The sequence below is a fragment of the Cricetulus griseus genome, chromosome 2 (genome assembly GCF_003668045.3).
Source record: "Cricetulus griseus strain 17A/GY chromosome 2, alternate assembly CriGri-PICRH-1.0, whole genome shotgun sequence".
Classification (NCBI taxonomy): domain Eukaryota; kingdom Metazoa; phylum Chordata; class Mammalia; order Rodentia; family Cricetidae; genus Cricetulus; species Cricetulus griseus.
In genome coordinates, this window is record NC_048595.1 from 457,742,156 (window position 1) to 457,751,426 (window position 9,271).

Consider the following 9,271-nt stretch of genomic DNA (forward strand, 5'->3'; position numbering starts at 1 on the left):
CTAATGGAGCTGATCTGATCTTTAAAGGCAAAAGTATTCTTTAGCCTTACAGACTGTGTAGCTCGATCTCTTCACTTGGCGCCCAACCAAACCCCCACGACCCGAAGAGCTCCCCCACCCGCTGGGGCTCTACGATGGACTGTGGAAAGCGCAAAGCCGCTAAACAGTGAGTTAAGTTCCCTGGTCCTTCCTGCCCAAAACCGCCTCAGCACCACTGCTCCTCTCCTCAGGCGTGGGTGCCGTACAGCCCCATCTACCGACTCGGGGCTGGTGGTCAGGTGGACGGCTCCCACCGTCCCCACCGGCCTCGCCCTCTGCCTGGCTAGCTCAGTCGGTAGAGCGTGAGACTCTTAATCTCAGGGTCGTGGGTTCGGACCCCACGTTGGATGCCAAGTGAAGAGATCGATCCACAGTCCATAAGGCTAAGGTTTCTTTATTCAGATAAACACCAGCCAAGCACAAGCCAGAGCGTGCCAGGGGCAGCAAGGCAGCCAGGCCAGAGAGAGGAAAAGGGAGAAGGGGCTATCCACATGTCCGTCGTCCCTTAAGAATCCTCCCCAGTCACCTTTAGACCTCCCCTCACCACGCCCTTACAGGCGTGTCCAGGCACAACTGTCCCAGCCTCTAGGAGGCGGGGCTACAGTGTCTCCCTACATGCATATGTGTAAGAGAAAGAGGAAGAGAGTGAGTTAGAAAATAGTTTATGGGGATACATTTGAAACCAACGTAAAGGACACACAGTAGAGCCAACATTAGTCTCATTAAGCAGGAGCTGAAGAAGGACCATGGAGGAGCACTGCTGACTGACGTGCTCAGCTACCTTCTTTATATATTCCAGACCCACCATCCCACGGATGGCACCACCCATGATGGGCTGAGCCCTCCTGCACCAATTGTCAACCTCAAAGAAACCTCACAGACATCTTGATGAAGGTTCCCTCTTTCCAGGTGTGTCTAGGTTTGTGTTGTCGAGATAACCATACCCATGGTACCTATCTTGCATATGGTAATAGCAGTGACATGCTAATGGTTAAACATCACAGGCTTCAACATGCTGCCTTCATGGTTGTAGAACATCAGGGAGACCGTGCATGCACACCCATCCCTATTCATGCTTATCTGACTTTCCCTGAGAGAACTTCCCAGAAGTTGCCAGCATCCTTCCTTTTCTATCTCCATGTTCTCCTCTTCCCCTAAGTTAGCTGTCTGGGAGCTTTACCATTGCCACTGAAGAGCACAAGAAGATTGCTCTGTCAAACACATCTTCACCAAGGAAATCATGTCCTACCAACCCATGTCTGTTTGAGATGCATCTGATGTCAATTTTCTTCCCAGAATCAACCATAGAGAAATCACAGAAGCCAAAGGGAAGGAAAAATTCCAGGGGCATTTTAGAAAGTGGGGAAACTCTGGTTGTACCAACCTTTGTTGTCTTGAGAACCTGAATTGTGTGTAATTCCAAGCACATTAAAAAAATGTTCAGAAATCCTATGTTGGACTTATACATGCAAAAGGCAGGTGACTGGAGGCAGGAATGAAGGGATGGGAAGATGGAAATATCTAGATTGTACCATTCACTTCTTCCTTGAGTTGTCCTGAGATAGCCCTTTCCAGCTCCTTCCCCAAGTCAGCAGCATCAATGCCCAAATCATTGAGTTATCAGGGCCCTATCAGGGGTAACAAGTTGGTAAGTAAGAGAAATGATCCAAGTATCTACTACTACCCACAGCTAAAATTCTAGACAACTTATTGGAAGTGGTCCAGGAGGACATGATAACCTGCTTGGATGCTTGTCAGTTAACACAAAGATACTGTTCAATTAAAAAGTCAATAGAGTTTAAATAAACCAAATAGTTTTAAATAGAAGCCGAACTAGAGAGGACAAAACTAAGATGCTTGGCTTTTAAACCAGCAAAAAGGAAACTTAGTCTTCCTAAAGAAACAAAAAGGAAAGAGGAAAAATAGGATAAATCCAAATAAACATGAGATCAAATGGCAGAAATGAGATTACTATGATAGAAGTCAGTAAATGTAAATGGGCCAAAATCTGAAAAGCAATGGCAGCTTAAGGCTGGGTTTAGCAGAAACAAGTTAGTTCTATTTGCTCTGCAAGACAATGCTTGAAACAAGTAAACACCCCAGAGAAAGTGTGGAAGTGAGAGAAATCTTAAAACTCTAACATAAAATATGTCACAACAATCCCAAGGGCAGGGGGGGCGGGGACATGGCCCAAAGAGATACATGCTTGCCTGACAAGCCAGAAGACCCGGGTGTGACGCCTAGAACACACACACTCACACACACTCACACACACACACACTCACAGACACACACATACACACTCATACACACACTCACACACACACTCACACACACACACTCACACACACACTCACACACACACACTCACACACACACACTCACACACACTCACACACACACACTCACAGACACACACACTCACAGACACACACACACACACACACTCACAGACACACACACTCACAGACACACACACTCACACACTCACATACACACACACACTCACATACACACACACTCACACACACACACACTCACATACACACACACTCACACACACACACACTCACATACACACACACTCACACACACACACACTCACATACACACACACTCACACACACACTCACACACACACTCACACACACTCACTCACACACACACTCACATACACACACACTCACACACACACTCACACACACTCACATACACACACACACATACACACCAACTGTGATGGCATCCTTGTAATCCCAATGCTAAGAAGGCAGAGCCTACCCCACCTGGTGAATTCCAGGCCAGTAAGAGACCCTGTCTCAAAAACACAAGGTGGACAGCTGAGGTCACTCTCTGTTCTCCATGTAAACCTACCCACATGGCATCCATGGAAAAGGGTGATGGGGGCATGTGAAAAGTCAAATGACAGACAAGCCACAGTACCGGTTTGTGTACATACAAAACACACCCATACACTATTCAAGAAAAAATGGCAGAACATTAGATAAAACAATAGGTTCAACTTTCAATTGAGATGAAATAGTCTCAAACTGTAAAAGTCAGCTACAGATTGAAGAGGACGTAGGGAAATCCTCACCATAGAGACAAACCTGTATCTCAAGAAGAAGTGCTATAAAGCAGAGATCTAGATACATGCCTTTAAACCAGTTTCAGGAAAAGGACTATGTTTTAAAACATTGAGATCAGTGCCTTCCTTCATACTGGAAATCGAAAGAAAATGTTGCCATAAAGTGCTGAAATAAAATAGCTGACCATCTAGGATGCTATCGATGGAAAAAAAAAAAAAGCCCATCCAAATTAAAGCCATTGACAATGGATTCAAATAGACTCTTTGTAACAGGAGACACATAAGTGGTCAGTAAACACACTTAAAAGGTCTTCTGTCCATAGCCATCAGGAATAGGAAAATGAAAACCACACTGAGATGCCAATACACACGGCCAGGGTGATAATTACATCTCTTAAATGTCAGACCTGAGAGTGCTGATGTTGCAGAGTGACTGAAACTCTTATTAACTTTGGATGGGAATATAAAATAAAATATAAAATGATACATCTGACAGATTTGGTGGGAAAGGTCTCACAGCTGTGTTGTGGGGGGGAGGGTTTAGTAAATCTGAATATATGCCCATGTGCCAGTCATTTAATTTCTAGGCATCTACTGAGAAGAAAGGAAATAAAGTGTTTACCAGAAGATTAAACAAGCATAGTTAGTCACTAATTTTTTATTGCAAACATCACAACCTTCAAATGGCACAACTTCCTGCCAATAAGAGAATGAGAAAACAAACTGGCAAGCACAAAGGGATACTGAGTGACGGTCATAGTGAGTCCCACTGTGCTTGCTATCTAGTGATAGTGACAGTCATAGTGAGTCCCACTGAGTGACTGTGACTGTGACAGTCATAGTGAATCCCACTGAGCTTGCTACCTAGTAACAGTGACAGTCATAGTGAGTCCCACTGAGTGACTGTGACAGTGACAGTCATAGTGAGTCCCACTGAGTTTGGAACAGCATGCATGAATCTCCAGAAACACTAGGCTGCACGAATGTTTTCCGCAGAAGGCTGTATACCTTCTCATCCACCATAGAGACCTTAGCACTTCTCTGAAGTGCGAGAGGGTGCTTACGATTTATAACACCGAAAAGCAGTGTTGTGATGATTACTAAGCTTTAAAAATCCGCAGAAGGTTTTATGGCTAAATGGGGTGATGTCACGCCTTGTTGTAGGATGATTCATCAAGATAGGGATTCTGCCCATGTTCATCTATAAATTAAATATAACTGAGATAAAATTCCAAGTGTATTTTTAATTTTGTGTGAAAAAAATAAATATTCAAGAACAACTTAGTCAATTTTGAAAAAGAAAATAGCTTGTGCAGCAGATTTCTCACACAGTAGTATAGGAATAGACACTTGGTGGTGCAGTAGCCCCTCCCCTTTTCCGCAGGGTATGTTGCTAAGACCCCAGTGGATATTTGAAACTGCTGTAGTACTGAACCTGTATGTGCTATGTTTTCCCCTACACATACTCACTTATAAGCGAGGCATAGTAAGATATTAACAATGATAACTGGTAATGGGATTGAACAATTATAGCAACACACTAAAATAAATGTTAAATGAATGCAGTCTGCCTCTTAAAGGAGTCAAGGAAACCAATAATATTTTTCAAATAAAGTTGAGTACAGGGCTTAAAGCATGCCTGCACATAAGGGAGGACAACTGCAATAATGTATACTGTTTGTGCAGGAATAAAAACTTTTCAAAAACAGAAGGCTTTAGGGAAGGTCCATGAGATGAGCATTCACGGCAGACGCAAACTCACAGATCTCCTGGGGGTTAGGAAGGTGCTCTGTGGATGATGTTTGTGGTGAGAGATATCAAAGTGGGGAAAAGGAGATAAAATCCCTCCCTTAATACTGTGTAAAAGTGACTCAGACATGTGTGATGTGAAATTAAAACATGATAAATATCAGATATAAATGAGGAGACTGTATTTGCAGTCAAAGGACAAAAGATTGCCTACCCAATGTCAAAGACACAACAGGCATATCTAGTTATTCCTGTGTCCTATGTCCCTGCTTCTGTCCCAGTGCTCTGTGACCAAGATTTCTTTCCATTAAAATCAGTTGATCCGTGTTCAGATACTTACGAATCAGGTGTCTGTTTTTTGTAATATCTGTTAGAGCAATTCCTGGTTTGAAATCAGCTGAGGCACAATGTCATTTCATAAATGTATATTTGTAATATATTTAAAATAGAATATCAACACTGTGTAAGAAAACAACATCATCTTCTACAGTAAGCCCTCAGTATCCATAGAGGATTAGTTCTATGACCTTTGAATATCAAAATCCATAGATGTTTAAGTCCTTCACACAAAATGTCACATTATTTGCATGTAACCTATACACATACTCCCATGTACTTTAAACCCTTCCATTTACTCATAATATCAAATTCAATGTGAATTCTATATAAATAATTGTCATAGTATGTTTCTGAGAGAAGAATGACAAGAAAAAACTCATATAAGCAGGAGCAAAACAAAACATGTATTTCTGATTTGCTGTCAGCTGAACTCACAGACATAGAACCCACACAGAGAGGGTGGGCTTAAAATTCATGGCTGTGTATGTGTCAGTTGTATAGCCAGGTCTACTTGTGGGACTCCTAACAGTGGGAGCAGGGGCTGTCTCTGATGCTTTGATTGGCTCTTGGAAACCTATTCCTTATACTGGATTGCCTTGCCCAGCCAAAAAACAAGGGGAGGCACTTATTCTTACCTCAACTTAATATGTCATGCTTTGTTGATACCTATGGGAGGTCCACCCTTTCTCAACAGAAACCGAGGAGGAGTGGATGGGGGCAGGGAGGGGAGGAGATGGGGGGATGGGAGGAAAGTAGGAAGGGGAAACAGTGGTCAAGATGTAAAATAATAAAATAATAAAATAGCCTTGGCTGGCTTGGCTTGCGTGGTGCTCATAGGTGTTGTGCAGGCTTCGGGTGGGAAAACTCACTGACACTTTCATCCAGCCGTGAATCTTGGGTGTTCCATACCAACCTGTCAGAGAAGATGTGTCCACTTGTGCAATAGTGGGATAACTGTTATTGGGGTGACTAACCACTCTTTGACTGGATTTGAGTCCTTTGAGGCCCCCTTCACAAAAGAGAATTCATCCCTGGTATTTGTGGTTGGGGAAGATCAGAGACCCTGGGGTGAATTTGCCAGTGTTTTTCTGTTAAGATGACAAAACAATATGCTTCTAAATATTTATGTGTAGACAAGTTCTACCCTCTATTTTGATTCCCCCCCCCCAAAAAAAAACACCACCACTTCTCTTTATAGTTAATGGTGGCAAATACAGTGACTCATGGCTGCTCAAGACCCTAAGAGGTGACTATTGGATGTTCATTCCTATGTATGACATTTATTTTGCCTCCTGCAAAACCCAGGAAACATCAGGGAAGCAGGGAGCACGTAAGGGGGATGGCAATGAGATGGGCTACAAGGTGCTAACTTCCTGCCATAACACAGCCGTCGCCATCGAGAATTCCTAGCAGATCAAGTTGTCTTCACTGGCCCTGTTACCAGTCAGTCATGGGAAGGAAGACAGGAGTCTGGGGTGGGGCCCTCTGCAAGGAGGAATGATTGGCTACTGATGGATGCTGAAGAAGGGGTGTCGTCGTGGTCAGCTGTTTGTGTGCCCACTGTTAAACCTACAGTTCCACACCCAAGGTCATGCGGATGGCTCTGGATAAGCTCAGTGAGTCAGTCACAGAGCAAAACAGAATCCGTGAGTGTGAGAAAGGGACTTGTAGAGGGGCGGGGATGGGCAGGGGTGGGGACAGATGAGAGAAGGTGGACGGGGAATGATCAGAATGCATCTCCTGTGTCTCCTGTCAGATGACACGCTGAATTTGAAAAAGCTGCTGGGGGAACAAAAGCCAAAATGTGAGCAACAGACCCGTTTTGGTGACAAGAAAATCTGCTGTTTGTTTGTTCCCTCTATGGATTTTCAAGTATTGAACAAAATCTCTGCACTGACAAGGTAGTGCCTTTATCATTAGGGGTAATATGCCTTCTCCAGTGGAACAGATACTGTCTTCAGCATATGTGCAATACCATTGTCCTGGACAACAACAAAAGACCACATTTGGTCTTCCGTGTGCTGTGCACTCCCAAACATCATGCTGAACACTCAGTAACTGCTGAACTGAATTAACTCGTTGACCCTGAAACCAAATCCACTAGGATCTTCTAGGACCAGAAAAGCTCACGAACCTACCTGGAAGGGTGTGTGTACTTCTAGTTTCTAAACCAGCACACACACATAGACACACACACACACACACAAACACACAGACATACACACACTCATATAGAGAGAGACACACACACAAACACACAGACATATACACACACACTCATACACACAGACACGCACACATTCTCTCACACATACACAAACACACAGACATATCCACACACACACACACAAACTCACACACACTCTCACACACACAGGCATATACACACACTCATAAACACAGAGACACAGACACACTCACACACTCTCACATACACACACACATGCACACATACACACATGCACAAACATACACACTTCTGGACTCTGGAGAACCTTTATTTTGCCCTGGAAACTGTCCTCATGACACATCTACTCTGACCATCTTAGGGGCTTCTGTTCTTATGAGCATTTCATCCCACCAGTTTTATCATAACTAGGAGGGCAAGGGACTAGTTGATTCAATTTAAAAACATGTCTCTAGTTAAAAAGAAGTTCTCTCTTTAAAAAAAAATAGTGCATGCATGCACATGTTTACATCCAGAACAGTATCAATTACCGACACAAATGTTCTGTCTGAGTTACTGGATTTGAAATCTAACTCGAAATTCTGAGGCCAACAATTATGCAGGTGACGTCGGTATGAATTGGGCACCAGTGGAAGGATCCATTAGCTCTAGGTTATAGACTTATGTACTGTTTTAAACGAAGGCTTCCTTCCCTCTTTAGTTTGACGAAGTTTCCTTACAAATCTGCGTTTAGCAAAAGGACTCAGATGTGTTACATACGGACAGGGGTGGCAAGAATTAGAGGGGTGTAAACCTCATCAACCACTATAGGCTACGTCTGCAAGACTGAGCATCCCTCCACTGGAAGGGAGTCTTTATTCGTATTCAGCATCTGTCCTTCTGGATTTTTTAAAAAGCTTTCTAGTAGGCTCTGAGGTTTCAGAACAGCTGTAACCCCCCTTCGTCTTTTTTCTCCCTCCTTCTCCCTTTCTCTCTCTTGTATTCTTCGGTGATCTAACTAAGAGCTCTGTCTGCATAGCAATCTACAGCCTGATGTTTTAAAGATTAAAAGGAACAATTTCCCCCGAATCAAGGAGCATAGATCTAATTAAAGTGTGTGTGTGTGCTTACACCCTCACATACACACACATGCACAGGCCAGTTTAAAACCCAACACAAATGTAACATTAAAAAACTCACTAGCAATTAAATTACAAAATAGAAGAGATGCTATAGCACAGACCAAGTTAAACACTTTTTTCCAAAAAAATTCAAAGTCATCAGTGTCCCCAAATTCAAAGCTTTCTAAGTATTGTCATGTCGGAGGGAGGGGGGTAGAAACTTCCAAGGTAGCCTTGGTGACATGGATTGTAGCTCCCACTACCTGAGGGGCTGAGTCAGATGGACCCCAGTGACAGAGAAAATTCAAAGCCATCCTGGACAAGATTTAGCCCTTGTCTCAAAATTAAAAACAAGGATTTTCTAGAGATGCAGTCCTGTGGTACAGCATGGCTAGCCTGTGGAGATGCTTGTTCAATCTCCAGCACTACAAAAATTAAGACCCAAAACATGAGTCTCTTTCATGTTGAAAATTATGTAATACAACATTTTAAATTACCTTTAAGCAAATGTGTACAAGGTATATATGAAATACAAATCAATTTATATCTTGACTCCTATCACAAGATACCTAATTATGTATGTGCAACTATTCCAAAACTCAGAAGACATCTGAAATTAACAATGTTTTCATGCCCAAGCACTTTGAATAAGGGATACTCAGCTGATAACACAAATAGAGAAATTAAAACAGATAGTCCAACAATATCCCACAGACTTGGGAGAGCACTCTTACTTGGGGAAGACTTATTGCTGGCTAGCCAGAGAGA

The 9,271-nt window shown here is 43.0% G+C and overlaps 1 non-coding gene across 1 annotated transcript; it reads left to right on the forward strand.

Annotated features, from left to right (window-relative positions):
• The first annotated feature begins 316 nt into the window (after positions 1 to 316).
• Trnak-cuu lies at positions 317 to 389 on the forward strand. The gene has a single exon. It is a non-coding gene; the product is annotated as a tRNA-Lys (tRNA).
• Positions 390 to 9,271: the final 8,882 nt, after the last annotated feature.